At 34.4% G+C, this 15,530-nt stretch overlaps 1 protein-coding gene across 1 annotated transcript in view; it reads right to left on the bottom strand.

Annotated features, from left to right (window-relative positions):
- CTNNA2 (catenin alpha 2) overlaps nt 1–15,029 on the bottom strand; it is a 1,514,496-nt gene extending 1,499,467 nt beyond the window's left edge. The window contains 1 exon segment of the mRNA XM_074285480.1: nt 14,711–15,029. The gene's annotated coding sequence lies outside the window, so the exon portion shown is untranslated.
- Between the last annotated feature and the right edge of the window lie 501 nt (nt 15,030–15,530).

Consider the following 15,530-nt stretch of genomic DNA (forward strand, 5'->3'; position numbering starts at 1 on the left):
GCTTGAAATATGATATTTCATGAAGAAAAGAACTAGGATTATAATTAAGAATAATAATATCCATTAGAACTGAGAATAATCTTTCAGGGGGAGAAATGGACATTTTTTTGAAAGAGAAGACTTTTCAAGCATTTTCAATGAAATGAATAGAGATGAATAGAAAATTTGATTTTCAATACAAGACACAAGAGAAACATAAAAAAGCTAAACATGAAAGAAAAGTAATAAAGGAATCAGTAAAGGTAACTTTTTTATATATTCCTATGCAGGAAAATGGTAATTGTAATCCCTAAGAACTTTATTCTCATTAGGAAAGTTAGACAGAGTATACAATGAAAGAGCACACCCATATGAATTGAACTTGATGGGATGGTTTTAAAAATAAAATTAATGGATGAGAAAGAAGGATGAATTAGCACAAGGGGAAATGGAGAAGAAGGAATGAAAATTTTATCTTACATAAAAGAAGTATGAAAGAATTTTTTTTAACTATAGAGGGGAAGCAGGCAATACTTGAACTTTACAATCATAAGAATTGGCTCAGAAAGAAAATAATATATACCTATACATTCAATTAGGTATATAAATCTATCTCATCTACAGAGAAACAGGAGGGAAAGAGGATAAGAAAAGGAGAGTGAGGATAATAAAAAGAGATTAAAAGTTAATTCGAAACTAAATAATCTATTCTTAATAACAAGTGGATGAAATAACAAATCATAGAAACTATCAATAACTTCATAATGATAATGAGACAACATATGAAAATTTATGTAATGGAGACAAAGCAGTATTTAGGGAAAACTGTATATCTCTAAATCCTTACATCAATAAAAAAGAGAAAGAGTAAATCAAAGAAGAAAAAACATGCAACTTAAAAAACTAAAAAAAAGGAACATATTAAAAATCCACAATTAAATACCAAATTAGAAATCTTGAAAATCAAAGGAGAAATTAATCAAATTGAAAGCAACAAAACTATTGAATTAATAAATACAACTAGGAGATAATTTAAGAAAAAGTCATAGACAAACCATTGGTTCATTCATTTTATAAAAGAAATACCAGTATTAAAAATAAAAAGGATTAGTTCACCACCCATGAAGACAAAATTAAAGCAATTATTAGGAGCTATGTTGCCCCATGTGATGCCAATAAGTCAACAACATAAGTGAAATAATTTGATGAATATTTGTGAAAATATAAATTGTCCAGATTAAAAGAATATTGACTATTTGAAAAACAAGCAAAGAAAGAGTCCTAAAAATTCTTTTAAAACACAAAAGTGCTGTTGATACAAAAGACAGGAAGAAGAAATATAACAGAAGTAAACTAAAGACCAATTCCCTAATAAATATTGATGCAAATTTTAAAATAAGATATTAGCAATATTATAGTAATTATCACAAAGATTATATATTAGGTAGGATTTATATCAGGAATATAGGGCTAGTTAAATATTAAGAAACTACAAGTGAAATGAACCATATCACCAAAAAAAAAAAAGAAAGAAAGAAAGAAAGAAAGAATAGATAAAGAAAAAAATTTTGAAAAATTTAAAAACTCATTCCTACTGAAAATACTAAAAAAGCATTGAAATAAATGTAGCTTTCATTAAAATGATAAGTTGTGTGTATCTAAAAGGAAACTAGGTGTAGTTAATTAGGTGGCACAGTTGGAGTGCTAATCCTAGAGTCAAGAAGACTCATCTTCCTGAATTCAAATCTAACCTCAGATGCTTATGGGGTAAGTGACTCTAGGCAAATCTTTTTAACCACATTTGCCTCTGTTTCCTCATCTATAAAAGGAATGAGAGAAGGAAATAGCAACACCTGTACTTTTGTCAACAAAATCACCAACAGGGCCATAAAGTAAAACATGACTGAAAATAATTGAACAACAATAACTCTATCTAAACCTATCAGCAAGCATTATTTGTAAGGTTGATTAGACAGAAGTTGTTCCAATAAGATTAGAAATGAAGTAAGCCTGCCCATTATCACTATTATTTTTCAATATTCTTAGATGAATTATAGCTATAAAAATAAGACTCCCAAATATTGAAAGACATAAGACTCCCAAATATTGAAAGACATACTACGCAAAGAGAAAACAAAACTATCACTCTTTGCAGACAATATGATGGTATACTTGGAGAATGAACAAAGTTGCAGGATATAAAATAAACTGACATAAATCATTGGCATTTCATTATGTTACAAACAAAACCCAGCATCAAGAAATAGAAAGATAAATCTATTTGAAATAACTGCAAACAATTGAAAAAAATACTTGGGACTCTATCTGCCAAGACAAACCCAGGAATTATACGAATACAATTATAAATTATGAAACTCTTTTCATACAAATAAACTCAGATCTAAATTACTGGGAAAATATTAATTAAAGGTGGGCTGAACCAAAATAATAAAAATGACAGCTTAGGCCTAAGTCAATTTATTCAATTCCAAAGCAATCAAATTGATAAGAAAAATATAGATCTAAAAAAAATAACAAAATTTATCTGGAAGAATGAAAGGCCAAGAATAACAAAGGAACATATTTTTAAAATGTGAAGGAAGGTAGCTTAGCAGTACCAGATCTCCAACCATATTACAAAGTGTCACCATGAAAACAATCTGAAACTAGCAAAGAAATACAATGCTAGATTAGTAGAATGCATAAAGTACACATTACATAGATAGTAGTAATAAAATCATAAATAATCATAATTTTGACAAAATTCAAGATTTTTAGACAAGAATTCCCCCTTTGAAAAAAAAATTCCTGGGAAAATCATAAAGGAGTTTGACAGATACTAGGTATAGTCTAACAACTAATACCATATGCCAAAATAAGGTCAAACTTATTAAATTATTTATATATAAAGGATGCTATCATAAGTAAATTAAGAATGTATTGAATATTTTACACATTAGATTTATGAATAAGAAAAGAATTTCTGACAAACCAATACTTAGAGAGTGTTACAGTATATAAAATAAATAATTCTGATTACATCAAATAAGAGGTTGAGCAAACAAAACCAATGCAGCCAAAACTAGAGGAACTTGGAAACTAGGAAAATGTTACAGTAAATTTCTCTGGTAAAAGCTCAAGTTTTCAAATATATAGAAAACTGAGAAAATTTATGAGAATATAAGTCATTCCCCAAATTATAAATGATCAAGGGGTATGAAGTTTTCAGAAGAATAACCAAAGCTATTTTTATGCATATAAAAATGTTCAAAATCACTATTGATTAGGAAAATACAAGTTGAAACAATTTTTAAGGCATCACTTCACAGCTATCAGATTGGCTAACATGGCAGAAAAGGAAAATGACAAATTGTGGAGGGGATACAGAAAAATGGAAACACTATTGATGTATTGCTAGTAGAATTGTGAATTGATTCAACCACTCTTAAGAACAATTTGGAACTATGTTCAAAGTGGTATAAAATCACACTTACTTTTTGATCCAGCAATATCACTATTAGATCTTTCTTCAGAGACATCAAATAAAAAGGAAAGGTCCTATATGTAAAAAAATATTTATAGAAGCTCTTTCTATGTTGGCAAAGAATTGGAAATTGAGGAAATGCCCATCAACTGGGCAATAGCTAAATAAAATTTGGTATACAATCATGATAGAATATGATTATGTGCTATAAGAAATATGAATGGGATATTTTGTGAAATTCCTGAGAAGAATTTCATGAACTGATACAAAATGAAATGAGTGGAACCAAAAGAATATTGTACACAGTAAAGGCAATATTGTAAGATGATCAACTATGAATTATTAGTTATTCTCAGCAATAAAATGACCCAACAAAATTCTGAATAACTCTTTCTTTCTTTCTTTGTGTGTGTGTGTGTGTGTGTGTGTGTGTGTGTGTGTGTGTGTGTGTGTGTGTGTGAAGCAATTGGATTTAAGTGACTTGCCCAGGATTACACAGTTACTTAAGTGTTAAGTGTCTGAGGCTGGACTTGAACACAGGTCCTCTTCAGAGGCTTCAGGGACTATGTTCTATCCATTGTGTAATCTAGCTGCCCCTTCTTTTTATTATTCAATTTCATTTTATTTCTTTATTTAAAACTCAATTCAAAAGAAGAAAAAATAGCAAAAGAAAGAAAAGAAAGAAGGGGAAAAAAGCATTGTCATGTGCCCAGCAGAACTTCAGGACAAATCTGAAATATGTAACAATAGATTTCCATTTAGAGAAAGCATACATAATAATAGAAGAGATTCTATATTCGTGATTGTCTATCTTTTCTTTGTTTCCTTACAGGTTATTCTTTTATTCTCTGCCATGCACTCACTTTTTGCTTTTTTTCCCCCCTTTCATCCTCCTTACCTCCCCCAAGCAAACTACAAACAAGCAAGGATATATTTTATATATACATACAGACATACATAACTGTAAGTGTGTTTGATGCTTATACTTATCTGCATAGCCAGCTATACATATAGATAGATATAGACAGATATACTTAAATGCATACCTATAACACATGCACATATATACATAAACATTTATACATATATAGACATGCATTTAAAACAATATTAATATGGCTGATATATAATATAGATTTCTCTTAACTGAATCTTTAAGCTTGACTTTATCTGAAATGAATGATTACTAGCCCTACTTATTTTTTCTAATGAATTCTACTCTTGATCCTTGTTATAGTGTTTATGTATATCTCTTATTCCCTATCCCTGCTAACTCTTTTTCTCTAATTCTACTCCTTAACTTGTCTTATTATTATTTAACCTCATCCCAGGCATGGATTCTTCCTTTATTTTCTTCCCCCATTTTTCCCTCCCTCCTTATCCCTTTCCCATTAATCTACATACTTTATCTCGTGCCTTAAATCTACATACCCTTCTATACCCCACCTCATCCTATTCTTTCCCCCCTTATTTTAATAGATTTTGAAAGGTGCTCTACTCTTCACAGTATATGTGTATATGTGTGTGTATACACATACAAACTCACACATACACATACATTTGTACACATATATACACACATGTATATGTACACCTACATACACATACAAACACAAATATATTATATATATATAATATATTTGTGTTTGTATGTGTATATGTATATAATATAATTTTCCTATTTAACCCATTCCTGATGTGAATAGGTTTTCAGAATTACCAGCCCTCCTCTCCCTCCAATGTTTTTGTATCCATTCTTCCTCTACATTTCATTCTTTTTTCTCATTGCTATTTATACCTTTTCCTATACAATTTTACTTTTTAGAGTCAGATCATACTCAGCTTAGTCCCAATTTTTCTTTTGAGCTACCCAATTACAGATGTTTATCTTAAACCTATAGTATAAATTTCTATGTTAAAAATTGTTCTTGTTGAGTGCCTTGAAATTAATCTTATATGTTGTTGGCTCTTATATGTTAGATTTTCTATTAAGTTCAAGTTTGGTTGAGACAAAGTGCTGAAAATCTGCAAGTTCATTGAATATCCAGTTTTTTGAATTACTTTTGATGAATAATGTTCTCCTTTACCAGAGAAAGATGATGGAGTCTGAATGCTTTCAAACATACTTAAAAAAAAAAACTTTATTATTACTCAATGTTTAGGAGGGTACCTGCTATTTTCTTTTGTAACATGACTAGTATAGAAAAAATTTGTATGACTACAAATGTATAATCTAAATGATTGCCTTCTCAAGGAAGGGGGGTGGGTGAAGGAAAGGGGTAGAGAATATAGAACTCGTTTTTTAAGTTAATTTTTTTACCTGTAACTAGGGAAAATACACTGGTGTAAAGGCATGAAGCAATGAAATAATATTGATATTTAACATATATTCACTTTTTAGGCTAATTGAATTTTAAAGGAAACTGGATAAAAAAGAATTATATGTATATGATAGTTTTTCCAATCTTTCATTGCTATACTTTTTTCACTTTTCTTGATGAAAAATTTTAGAGATGTTACTTCCTCTCCCAAGGACTATATTGGCTACATGCCAAAAAGTTTGGTATGCTATCTCATTCTTGGCATTTCTTTCAGCAACATTAGCAATTAGGAATAGAAATTATATATATATATATATATAATTTCTATTCCTAAATATTAATCATAAGAGATTGGTCATATCTAAATTTCTTCAAATCAGTTGAAGTCTTTAATTTCATTTTTTTTTTACCTCTGTTAGATTGATTTCTCAAAGGATCATATTGAGGTGCCACATGATTATACTTTTGTCATCTATTTTTCTTTAAAATTCATTTGGTTTCTCCAAAAGTTGTTTTCTTTGGAATAACTAGTATACTATGATCTAGCAATGTTACTATTTGAGTGGATACCCATCACTTGGGAAATGGATGAATAAGTTATGGCATACTAATATCAATAAGAAATGATAAGTAGTATGATATCAGAAAGGCCTACAAAGACTTACATGAACTGATGTTGAGTAAAGTGAGTAGAACCATGAAATCATTGTATATAATATCAGCAAGATTATGTGAGATCTCCTGTGTCATACTTCTCATCAAGGTAGTGATTCAAGACAATTCTAATAGATTTGGGATGAAAAATGCCATCTGAATCCAGAGAGAGAACTATGGAGACTGAATGTTGATTAAAGCATAGTATTTTCACTCTTTTGGTTTGGTTGGTTTTTCATTCTCATAATTTTCTTCCTTTTGGTCTTATTTTTCTTGCACAACATAATAAATATAGAAATATGTTTAAAATGATTGTATATATTTAAGCTACAAAAATTGCTTGCTGTCTTAGGGAGAGGATAAGGGAGGGAGGGAGAAAAAAATTGGAATACAGTCTTAGAAAAATAAATGTTCAACAAGGTGATTCAAGCCAACTCCAATAGACTTGTCATGGAGAGAATCATCTGCATCCTGAAAAAGCAGCGTGAGAGCTGAATGCGGATCACAACATAGTATTTTCACCTTTTTTATTACAGTTTGCTTGCCTTTTTCTCATTTTTTCCCTTCTTGATACGATTTTTCTTCTGTAGCATCATAAATGTGGAAATATGTTTAGAAGATTTGCACATGTTTAACATATATTGGATTAATTGTTGTCTAGATGAGGAGTGATGGAGAGAAAGGAGGAAGAAAAATTTGGAAAACAAGGATTTTGCAAGGGTGAATGCTGAAAATTATCTTTGCATGTATTTTGAAAATAAAAAGCTATTATTTAAAAAGTTAATGTTGAAAATTGTCTTCATATGTATTTGGAAAAAATACTATTGAGAAAAAGATAACTAGTGTACTTTCCCTATTTATCTCTTCTAATTATGTCTGTTTTTGTTGTTGCCTTGCCATAGCTATGACTGCTACACTTTATTTGCAAACACATGAAATATAATAAATTCTGCCCCAGTCCATCATTTTCAATTTTTGTGAATTTTACATGTAAGCAATATATTCTCAAATTCTATTTGCTGATACATTATTATCCTTTTCCACTTCATGAGTAAGTTTATCCCATTTGTATTCATCATCATGTAGTCCCTGAATAGTACTCAAAATAATTGACAATTCTAAGTATTTTTTGATTCCTGGGTTTACAACTCAAATTTTCTACTCCATTCTGTTTTTGTTTGTTTGTTTGTTTGTTTGTTTGTTTGTTTGTTTTGTTGTTGCTGTTGTTGTTTTTAATCAGGAAAGACTAAAAGTTCTAAAAGTTCTCAATTTCACTAAATCTACATTCTCATCCATTCCCGGATGTTTATATTCTGTCATATGAGGAAAGTTATTCATGATTTTAAGCCATTTTAAATTTTTTGTTGTAAAAATCAAACAAATACAAGATGTGTTCACTTATTGCCCAGTGTTTGTGATCCTGTCAGGGTACCCTTGTAAGTTGAATTCTTTCTTTTGGGCTACTTGAAATATTCTTTTCTTTTGTAATGAAGCTTTGAGTCTTGGCATTGACCTTCCTGGGAATTTTTATTCCCTAGCTTCTTTCAGGAAGAAATGCCTTTTGATTCTTATAAGTGAAGGGAGTATTTCTTCAGACCTTAAGGCAGATTAGAAAGAGCACTGAACTTGGAGTCATGAAGACTTGAGTTTGAATTCAGTTTCAAATAATTAATAGCTGTAAAAGCCTGGGCAATTCATTTAACTTCATTTAGATATCATCTCTAAAATAAGAACCTTTTTTCCATCTTTTTGCAAAGATAAAATAATATTTTAATGCACTTCACAAAAGAAAATACTATATGAATGTTAGCTATTATTATCCTAACTTCTTTAAATACATGTTTTATAGTAATTTTTAGGAAAACCAGTAATTCTTAAATTACCCCTCAATTTGTTTTATAGAACATTTTTTTGATAATATAATATTAATATTGTCTTCTACATTCCAATCCCTTAATTATATCACAAAATTTATTGCTACCTTATGGAGTCATTGGTTTATCTTAATTTTCAAAACATCTATCACTTTGATAAACATTTACAACTTGCATTCTATATTGATTTACACTGCATTTATTCCTCAAAAACTCTCATATGACTTTTAATTTCATATTTAATCTATTGCTCTGTCTTCCACAACATTGCTAGTCTATTCTCCTCTTCATTATATTTGCATAACTATCACTTCAGGCCCTCATCTCCTCTTGCCTCAACTATGGAAATATATTCTAATTCATTTTCTTGGCTCAAATCATTCTTAGAAATTCAACATATAAAAAACTGCCAAAGTGTTTTTCCTAAAATAACTGGACTGTATCAATCCCCTTCTCAATAAAGTAATGCCTGCTCAGTTACTTCTAGAGTGAAAGACAATACCTAGGCTTCATTTTAAAAGTGCATCACATGTGGCTCTCTTCAACAATGAGATGATTCAAATCAGTTCCAATTGTTCAGTAATGAAGAGAGCCATCTAGACCCACAGAGAGGACTGTGGGAAGAGTATGGAACACAACATAGAATTTACATTCTTTCTGTTGTTGTTGACTTGCATTTTGCTTTCTTTACAGTTTTTTTTTTCTTCCTGATCTGTTTTCTTGTGCAGCAAGATAACTGTATAAAGATGTATACATATATTGGATTTAAGATCTTTTTAAAACATATTTAGCATGTATTGGACTAGGGGATAAGGTGGGGGTAAGAAAGGGAAATTTTGGAACAGAAGGTTTTGCAAGGGTCAATGTTGAAAAATTACCCATGTGTATGTTTTGTAAATAATAAAAAAAAGGAAAAAAAACCTTCATCACAGTCTGAAACCAAACTGTTTTCTATAATCTTCACACTATACTTCCAGTCTTCAATTCTTTATGCTGGCTCCTTCCCATTTCAGAAATATACTCCCACATTCTCTCTATCTCTCATATTCCCTTGTTTCCTCAAGAGGTGTTTGAACAGACACCTTCTATAAGAAATCTTTCCTGATCTCCTCACCTCCCAGTTTCTAATATCTCCTGACAAAAGTACTTTGCATATATTCTGGATATATCTACAATTAAAGGACATAATATCTTTCCCAAATAATGCAAAATCCTCAAGAATAGAGGCTTTTTTTGCTTCTATCTTTGCATCCCCATCAACTAGCACAGTTCCTGGTATATGTAAGATAATCAATAATGTTTAACTGATTTATGTTGTTGATTAAGAAACACTGAAAAGTGGCATAAAAACATATCATGGAACTGTAAGAGGTACAAAAATAAATACATTAGTAACTCAGGAGCTCAACAATAAATGACTTTATCCGTGGGCTCCATTGTGTCCTTCAAGTAATGTCATAAGTTTTAGATAAAGACTTCCAATATAGTGGTTTGACAAGACTTTACCAGAAAACACAGAAAAATGTCATGAAGGATGAGACCCACTGGAAGAAGTGCCTGAATCAATGTTTGCACAAATTGGCCAATGGATAAGTACATTAATCTAGTGTATTTCATTACTGATGGTATTCTTAACTAAATCTCTCTTCATACATGACTGATATATGGTGATAGCCCTAGAATCTAAAAGGCAACATCAGGGGGACAAAAGCCTTAATTTGTCAAGTGGGTCACAGAGCAATAGATCTTTATCCATCTTTACTTGACAATACCTAAGTAACAAAGGGCTCAAGATCTCTTGCTGGAAAAAAATCTATCAAGAAATAAGCATTTTTCATATTCTTGCCATGTGCCAGAATGGCAACTAAGTACTAGAAATACAAAAGGGGCAAAAAATAATCCCTGACTCAATAAGCTTGATTCCATAAGGGAAGACAAAACATATATAAATAGGTATATACAAGATATAAAAAGCAGAATATCCCCAGGAGGGCAAGAATTTAGAAAGACCTCCTATAGAAGGTGTTGTTAAGCTGAGTCTTTAAGAAAGTGAAATATTTAAAGGCTAAGTTAGAAAGGGAGAGTAGAGTTGCAAGTCTAGAGACAGCCAGTAAGAATGCACAGAAATATCCCTAACAGAAAGAGAGAAAGAAAAAAAGGAAGGGAAGAAGGAAGATAGGAAAGAAGGGAGAAAAGGAGGAAATACAGAAGGAAAGAAGGGAGAAAAGGAGGAAATACAGAAGGAAAGAAGGGAGAAAAGGAGGAAATACAGAAGGAAGGAAGGAAGGAAGGAAGGAAGGAAGGAAGGAAGGAAGGAAGGAAGGAAGGAAGGAAGGAAGGAAGGAAGGAAGGAAGGAAGGAAGGAAGGAAGGAAGGAAGGAAGGAAAGAAGGAAGGAAGGAAGGAAGGAAGGAAGGAAAGAAGGAAGGAAAGAAGGAAGGAAGGAAAGAAGGAAGGAAAGAAGGAAGGAAGGAAGGAAGGAAGGAAGGAAGGAAGGAAGGAAGGAAGGAAGGAAGGAAGGAAGGAAGGAAGGAAGGAAGGAAGGAAGGAAAGAAGGAAGGAAGGAAGGAAAGAAGGAAGGAAGGAAGGAAGGAAGGAAGGAAATTGATTATGTGTCTATTATGTACAAAGTCATTATGTTAATCACTTTTTACAAATCTCTTACTCAAATCCTCCACAACATTAAAAAGTAGTTGCTATTAGTATCCTTATTTTACAATTGAGGAAGCTGAGGCAGCAAAAATTTTAGATGACTTCCCCAAAGTCACAGGGATATTAAGTGTTTGAAACCAGTTTTGAATTCTTGTCTTCCTGCCTCTGAATCAAATACTCCATCTATTATGTCAATTGCCTCAGATAGTATTTTGAACATTAAAATATATATTATAGTAAGTATATTAAACATATATATTAAATATGTTATATAGACTAAATATGCTAAATACAAATATATTATACATATGTATGTATGTATTTATGTGTGTATGTGTGTGTGTGTATCATCTCAATGCAAAACTTCAAGGAAAAGTCTCAATATGCTGTCATGTTCTTTCTAGCCTAGGCAATTTGGATCAGGCTATATTTCTCACCTTAAATACACTCTTCTTTATTTATTTAATTGTTTGAAAGCTTATCCATCCTTCAAGGCTTAGTCCCATTCTACTTTTTTCCTGGAAACTAGACCTCATTGAGATCTGCCTGTGAATTTGAGCAGAGTTTATTGCCTATACTCCTACAGGGACAGTGAACCATGCCATTTTGTACCTTTTCTATATTTCTATCTATATGCTTTAACTTCAGAATCATGCTACAAGCATTATAAGATAATGGCAAAGTCTTATATCCAACAGAGTTTCTCATAGTACAAATAATTTTTTAAATATATACATTTTTGGATCAATGAGTAGAAGAATCTTGGCTGAAAATTCTTGATTTTCTCCAAAATTCTAAAGCTGACACTATGGAAATATAGGTATCTGAGCAAACAACTGTCAGTATGTAAAGCACTAAGTAACTGAAGACAGAATTGTAGAAAGTCACTAACTCATTCTATAACTTAGTTCATTATCAAATCTGCATGTTATCATTACATTTTCTCTCCTGGATAAATTTTACTGTACTCAATTACTATTGTAAAATCTTAATATCAACAATACTTTTCAAGTTTGAAAAAAGAAACCTGTTTTGATTTTTAAATTAAAGCTGCTTTTAAATGAGAGAAATAGAGAAAACATCTTTTTTTAATTGTAAGTACAATGTAAAGAATTGGAACACAGAAAAAAACCTAAAGAAATACAGATCTGTGCTTAAAAAACTCTACCAAAGAATGAGCAGTGGGGACAGTACAGCTGTTCATTAAAGGACGTGCAGCTCTTTCCAAAAACATACAGAGGGAAAAGGATTTGGAGAAAAAAGCATTTCAGAGTTGGAGGGGGCCTTGGAGTTTTAGTAAATTGATTTAAAATTAATTTGGCACTGTCTGAACTAATTTTAAAATAGTAACAAAGTATTTTACTGAATCCAAAAGCTTTTGGGGAGGCTCAATAGAGGGAGGAGGAAAACATTTTCATTGCCAATTGTAATATTAAGGAATAAAATCTCCAAAGCACAACATGTAGAGCCCAGAATTCTATTTAATGATTCAAATATTGCTGAATGACCACCTGAGCTTCTGTCTCATGGGCTATGATATCAGCAAAACCATAATCATAATTGCAACTTTACTATATACAATGGGGGAGGGGAATCACTGCATATATTAAATGTTCCCCAAATACTGTCTTGACTGATGAATTGTATATGTTCTTCATAAAACAAGTTCCTCTGGGGAATTAATTCTTTTGCAATGAATATTTTTGGACCACTGTTTTGTGTTCCCATAAAAAGTATATATCATTAATGTCATATAATAGTTACTAAATATAAATCAATAATTTATTCTACAAATTTTTCACAAGAAGTTTTTAATGAATTTGTCATATATTCTGATCCATCTTTGTAGCCCCCCAAATACATCATAGCTATATTTATAACATAAGTGAAATAGATCTTTAGCTTTTCCAGTAATACAGAGTTGATACCAAAATTTAGCAAAACAAATAGTTTTAAATATCTTGCTTCTGGTATTTTCACTCTTTACCATAAATACAAAGCATTCTGGGATGTGTCTGTGATGCCAAAATATAAATAAACTTCTGAGTTCAGTGCTAGAAAAGAGCAAATTGGTCGGATCACTGTGGGTTATGGGTTAAAGTGTGGATGTTATAGAGAAATGATGACTGCAAACTCTGCTTTTAAGAGAAATTGTATCCACATAGTCACTATAACTTCCATACTGGTAGCCCTCTCAACCAATACAAATGACTAGCAGGTGTAGAATGATGTTATGGGTTAAAGTGTGGATGTTATAGGGAAACGGGAAACGATGAACACAAACTCTGCTTTTAAGAGAAATTGTATCCACATAGTCAATATAACTTCCATACTGGTAGTCCTCTCAACCCGTATAAATGACTAGCAGGTGTAGAATGATTTTCCTTTTTTTTTTTTCTTTTTTTTTTTCTTTAAGTTGAAAAAAATTGGGAAAATGAATGTCTTCTAAGATCCGTTTTGCCGATATAACCATTTTGAAAACAAAGTAATGTTACATTACAAGCATATCAAGTATAACTCTATTCCCCCCTCATCTGTTTAACCATGATTTTTTCTTTGACGTTAACCCCCTGAAGACCAAAGGCATATTTTATATTAGTGTATTTTATACAGACATGTATACATATATATAGACATAAATATCTGTAATTTCCAAAACCTTTCTCCCTAGTTTGATTTTTGTTTTGTTTTGTTTTTTACAACATTCAAATACTCCACCAAGAATAAGGTTGCCGTTATACCCATATACACAGATTAAAGTTTGGAGAGTTTTCTGTCTTTGAAGTAGACGGTGTGACAGAGCCCAAGAATACCCATGTTCAATTCCAAGCCAAATATTAGGCGGGTGGTTTGAAATTTTTAAGCTAAAGAGGCCTAGGGGGAAAACGACACAAAACCCTTCCACTGTCACCACCCTTCCTCTCCGCCCCCCGTCATTCTCCCCAGACTCTCCCTCTCTCCCTTTCCCCCCCCTCTTTTCCTTGGCTTTCCTCATTGAGACAATCAGAGTCGCGGAGAGAGGAAACCTAACTAAAAATTCCAGAGACCACACCAGAAAGGTGTAGATTCTACACCAAATAAATTAATGCTTGAGGACGGGGTGGGGTAGGGGAGTGAGTTAGGGGGTTAGGAAGAAAGGTTTAAAAAAAAAAAAAAACAGACAATAAAAGGGAAATAGAGTACTGCTGCCAACATGTCCAAGTGATCCTTGTCCTCCTCCAGTCCGGGGGTGGGGAGAGAAGAGCCAATAAAAAAGAAAAGAAATAGCTCTAGCTCCCATCCCCTTTCGGGACTAACCCCAACTTGCAGCTCTAAATCTGTGTTTTAACGACCCTGATTTCCAGTGGTCCAAGGAGCAGATGGGCAGCGTTCTGTGCCCTAGCGGGGATCAAAGCGCACGGGGTTTCCGATTCAGGACAGTAGTGGATAGGGATGCTCCCAGGGAGGAAAAAGGGACTGGGGGTGGGGGGAAGCAGTTGGGATAAGAATAAGACGGGAAGGGATGTCAGAGACAAGGGATGAGTGCCCGGGGTACAGGGAGAGCGCGAGGACACTGGGATGCGAGGAAAGAAAGGAAGAGAGGGAGGGAGGAGAGAGGGAAGGAAGGGAAGGACCACGGGGCTAGGAAGGAGGGATGAAAGAAAGGGTGGCAAGGAGAAGGGAGGAGAGAGGGATGTTGGGAAGGAGGGAGGGATGAGCAGGATGGAGGGATGCAGGGCGGGCGGAGGATGCTGCGCCCAGACTCACCTCCGTGGGTGGGGGACAGTGTCCCTCTGCCTCCTCTTCGCTGTTCCTAGCTGTTCCTCGGCCCGGCGGCGGCGGCGGAGCAGCCGGTATCCGTGAGCGGGCACCTGCGGGCGGCGGCGGCGGCGGTGGCGGCGGTGGCGGCGGGCGCTGCCACTGCTACTGCTGCTGCTGCTGCTACTGCTGCTGCTGCTGCTGCTGCTGCTGCTCCTAAGGCTGCTGGGGCTGCTGCTGCTCTTGGGGCTGCGGGATCCCCGCCTCCCAGCCGCACGCACACACACGCGCACACACGCGCGCACACACACACGGGGCTGGACACGAAGCGGTCTCTCCCCCCTCCCCACCCCCCGCCCTCACTCACTCCCGGACTCTTGCCCAGCAAAGCCGGGGCCGCCGCTGAACCTGGGAACAGCAGCTGCCACGCCGACGGCTGCCGCTAGGGGGAGTGCGAGTCAGAGCGAAGGCGCAGGCGCCGGATCTTCGGAGCACCCCCGCCTGCCCTGGGTCCCTAGACTTGTCCGCTCGGCGGCGCGCTCGCGCACTGGAGGCCGGGAGGAGCGGCAAGAGGAGGGGCTGCTGCAGGTGGAGAGGGGGAGGGGACGCCGCTTCAGGGCGCAGGTGCTGTGGCCATGGCAACCGCGTAACTAAGAGGGCGGGGAAGAGATGCTAGGAGAGAGGGAGGAGGGCATCAGGGCCATAGAGCCGAGATTTCCTGATAAGAGCGCTGGCCTTCCAAAAGCTCAAAGAGACCAGGGACAAGAACCGCGTCACTGGGCTTTGTTGTCCCTGCGGCCAGCACAGGGCTAGACACAGAGGGGAGCTT

Source organism: Sminthopsis crassicaudata, chromosome 2 (assembly GCF_048593235.1).
Source record: "Sminthopsis crassicaudata isolate SCR6 chromosome 2, ASM4859323v1, whole genome shotgun sequence".
Classification (NCBI taxonomy): Eukaryota; Metazoa; Chordata; class Mammalia; order Dasyuromorphia; family Dasyuridae; genus Sminthopsis; species Sminthopsis crassicaudata.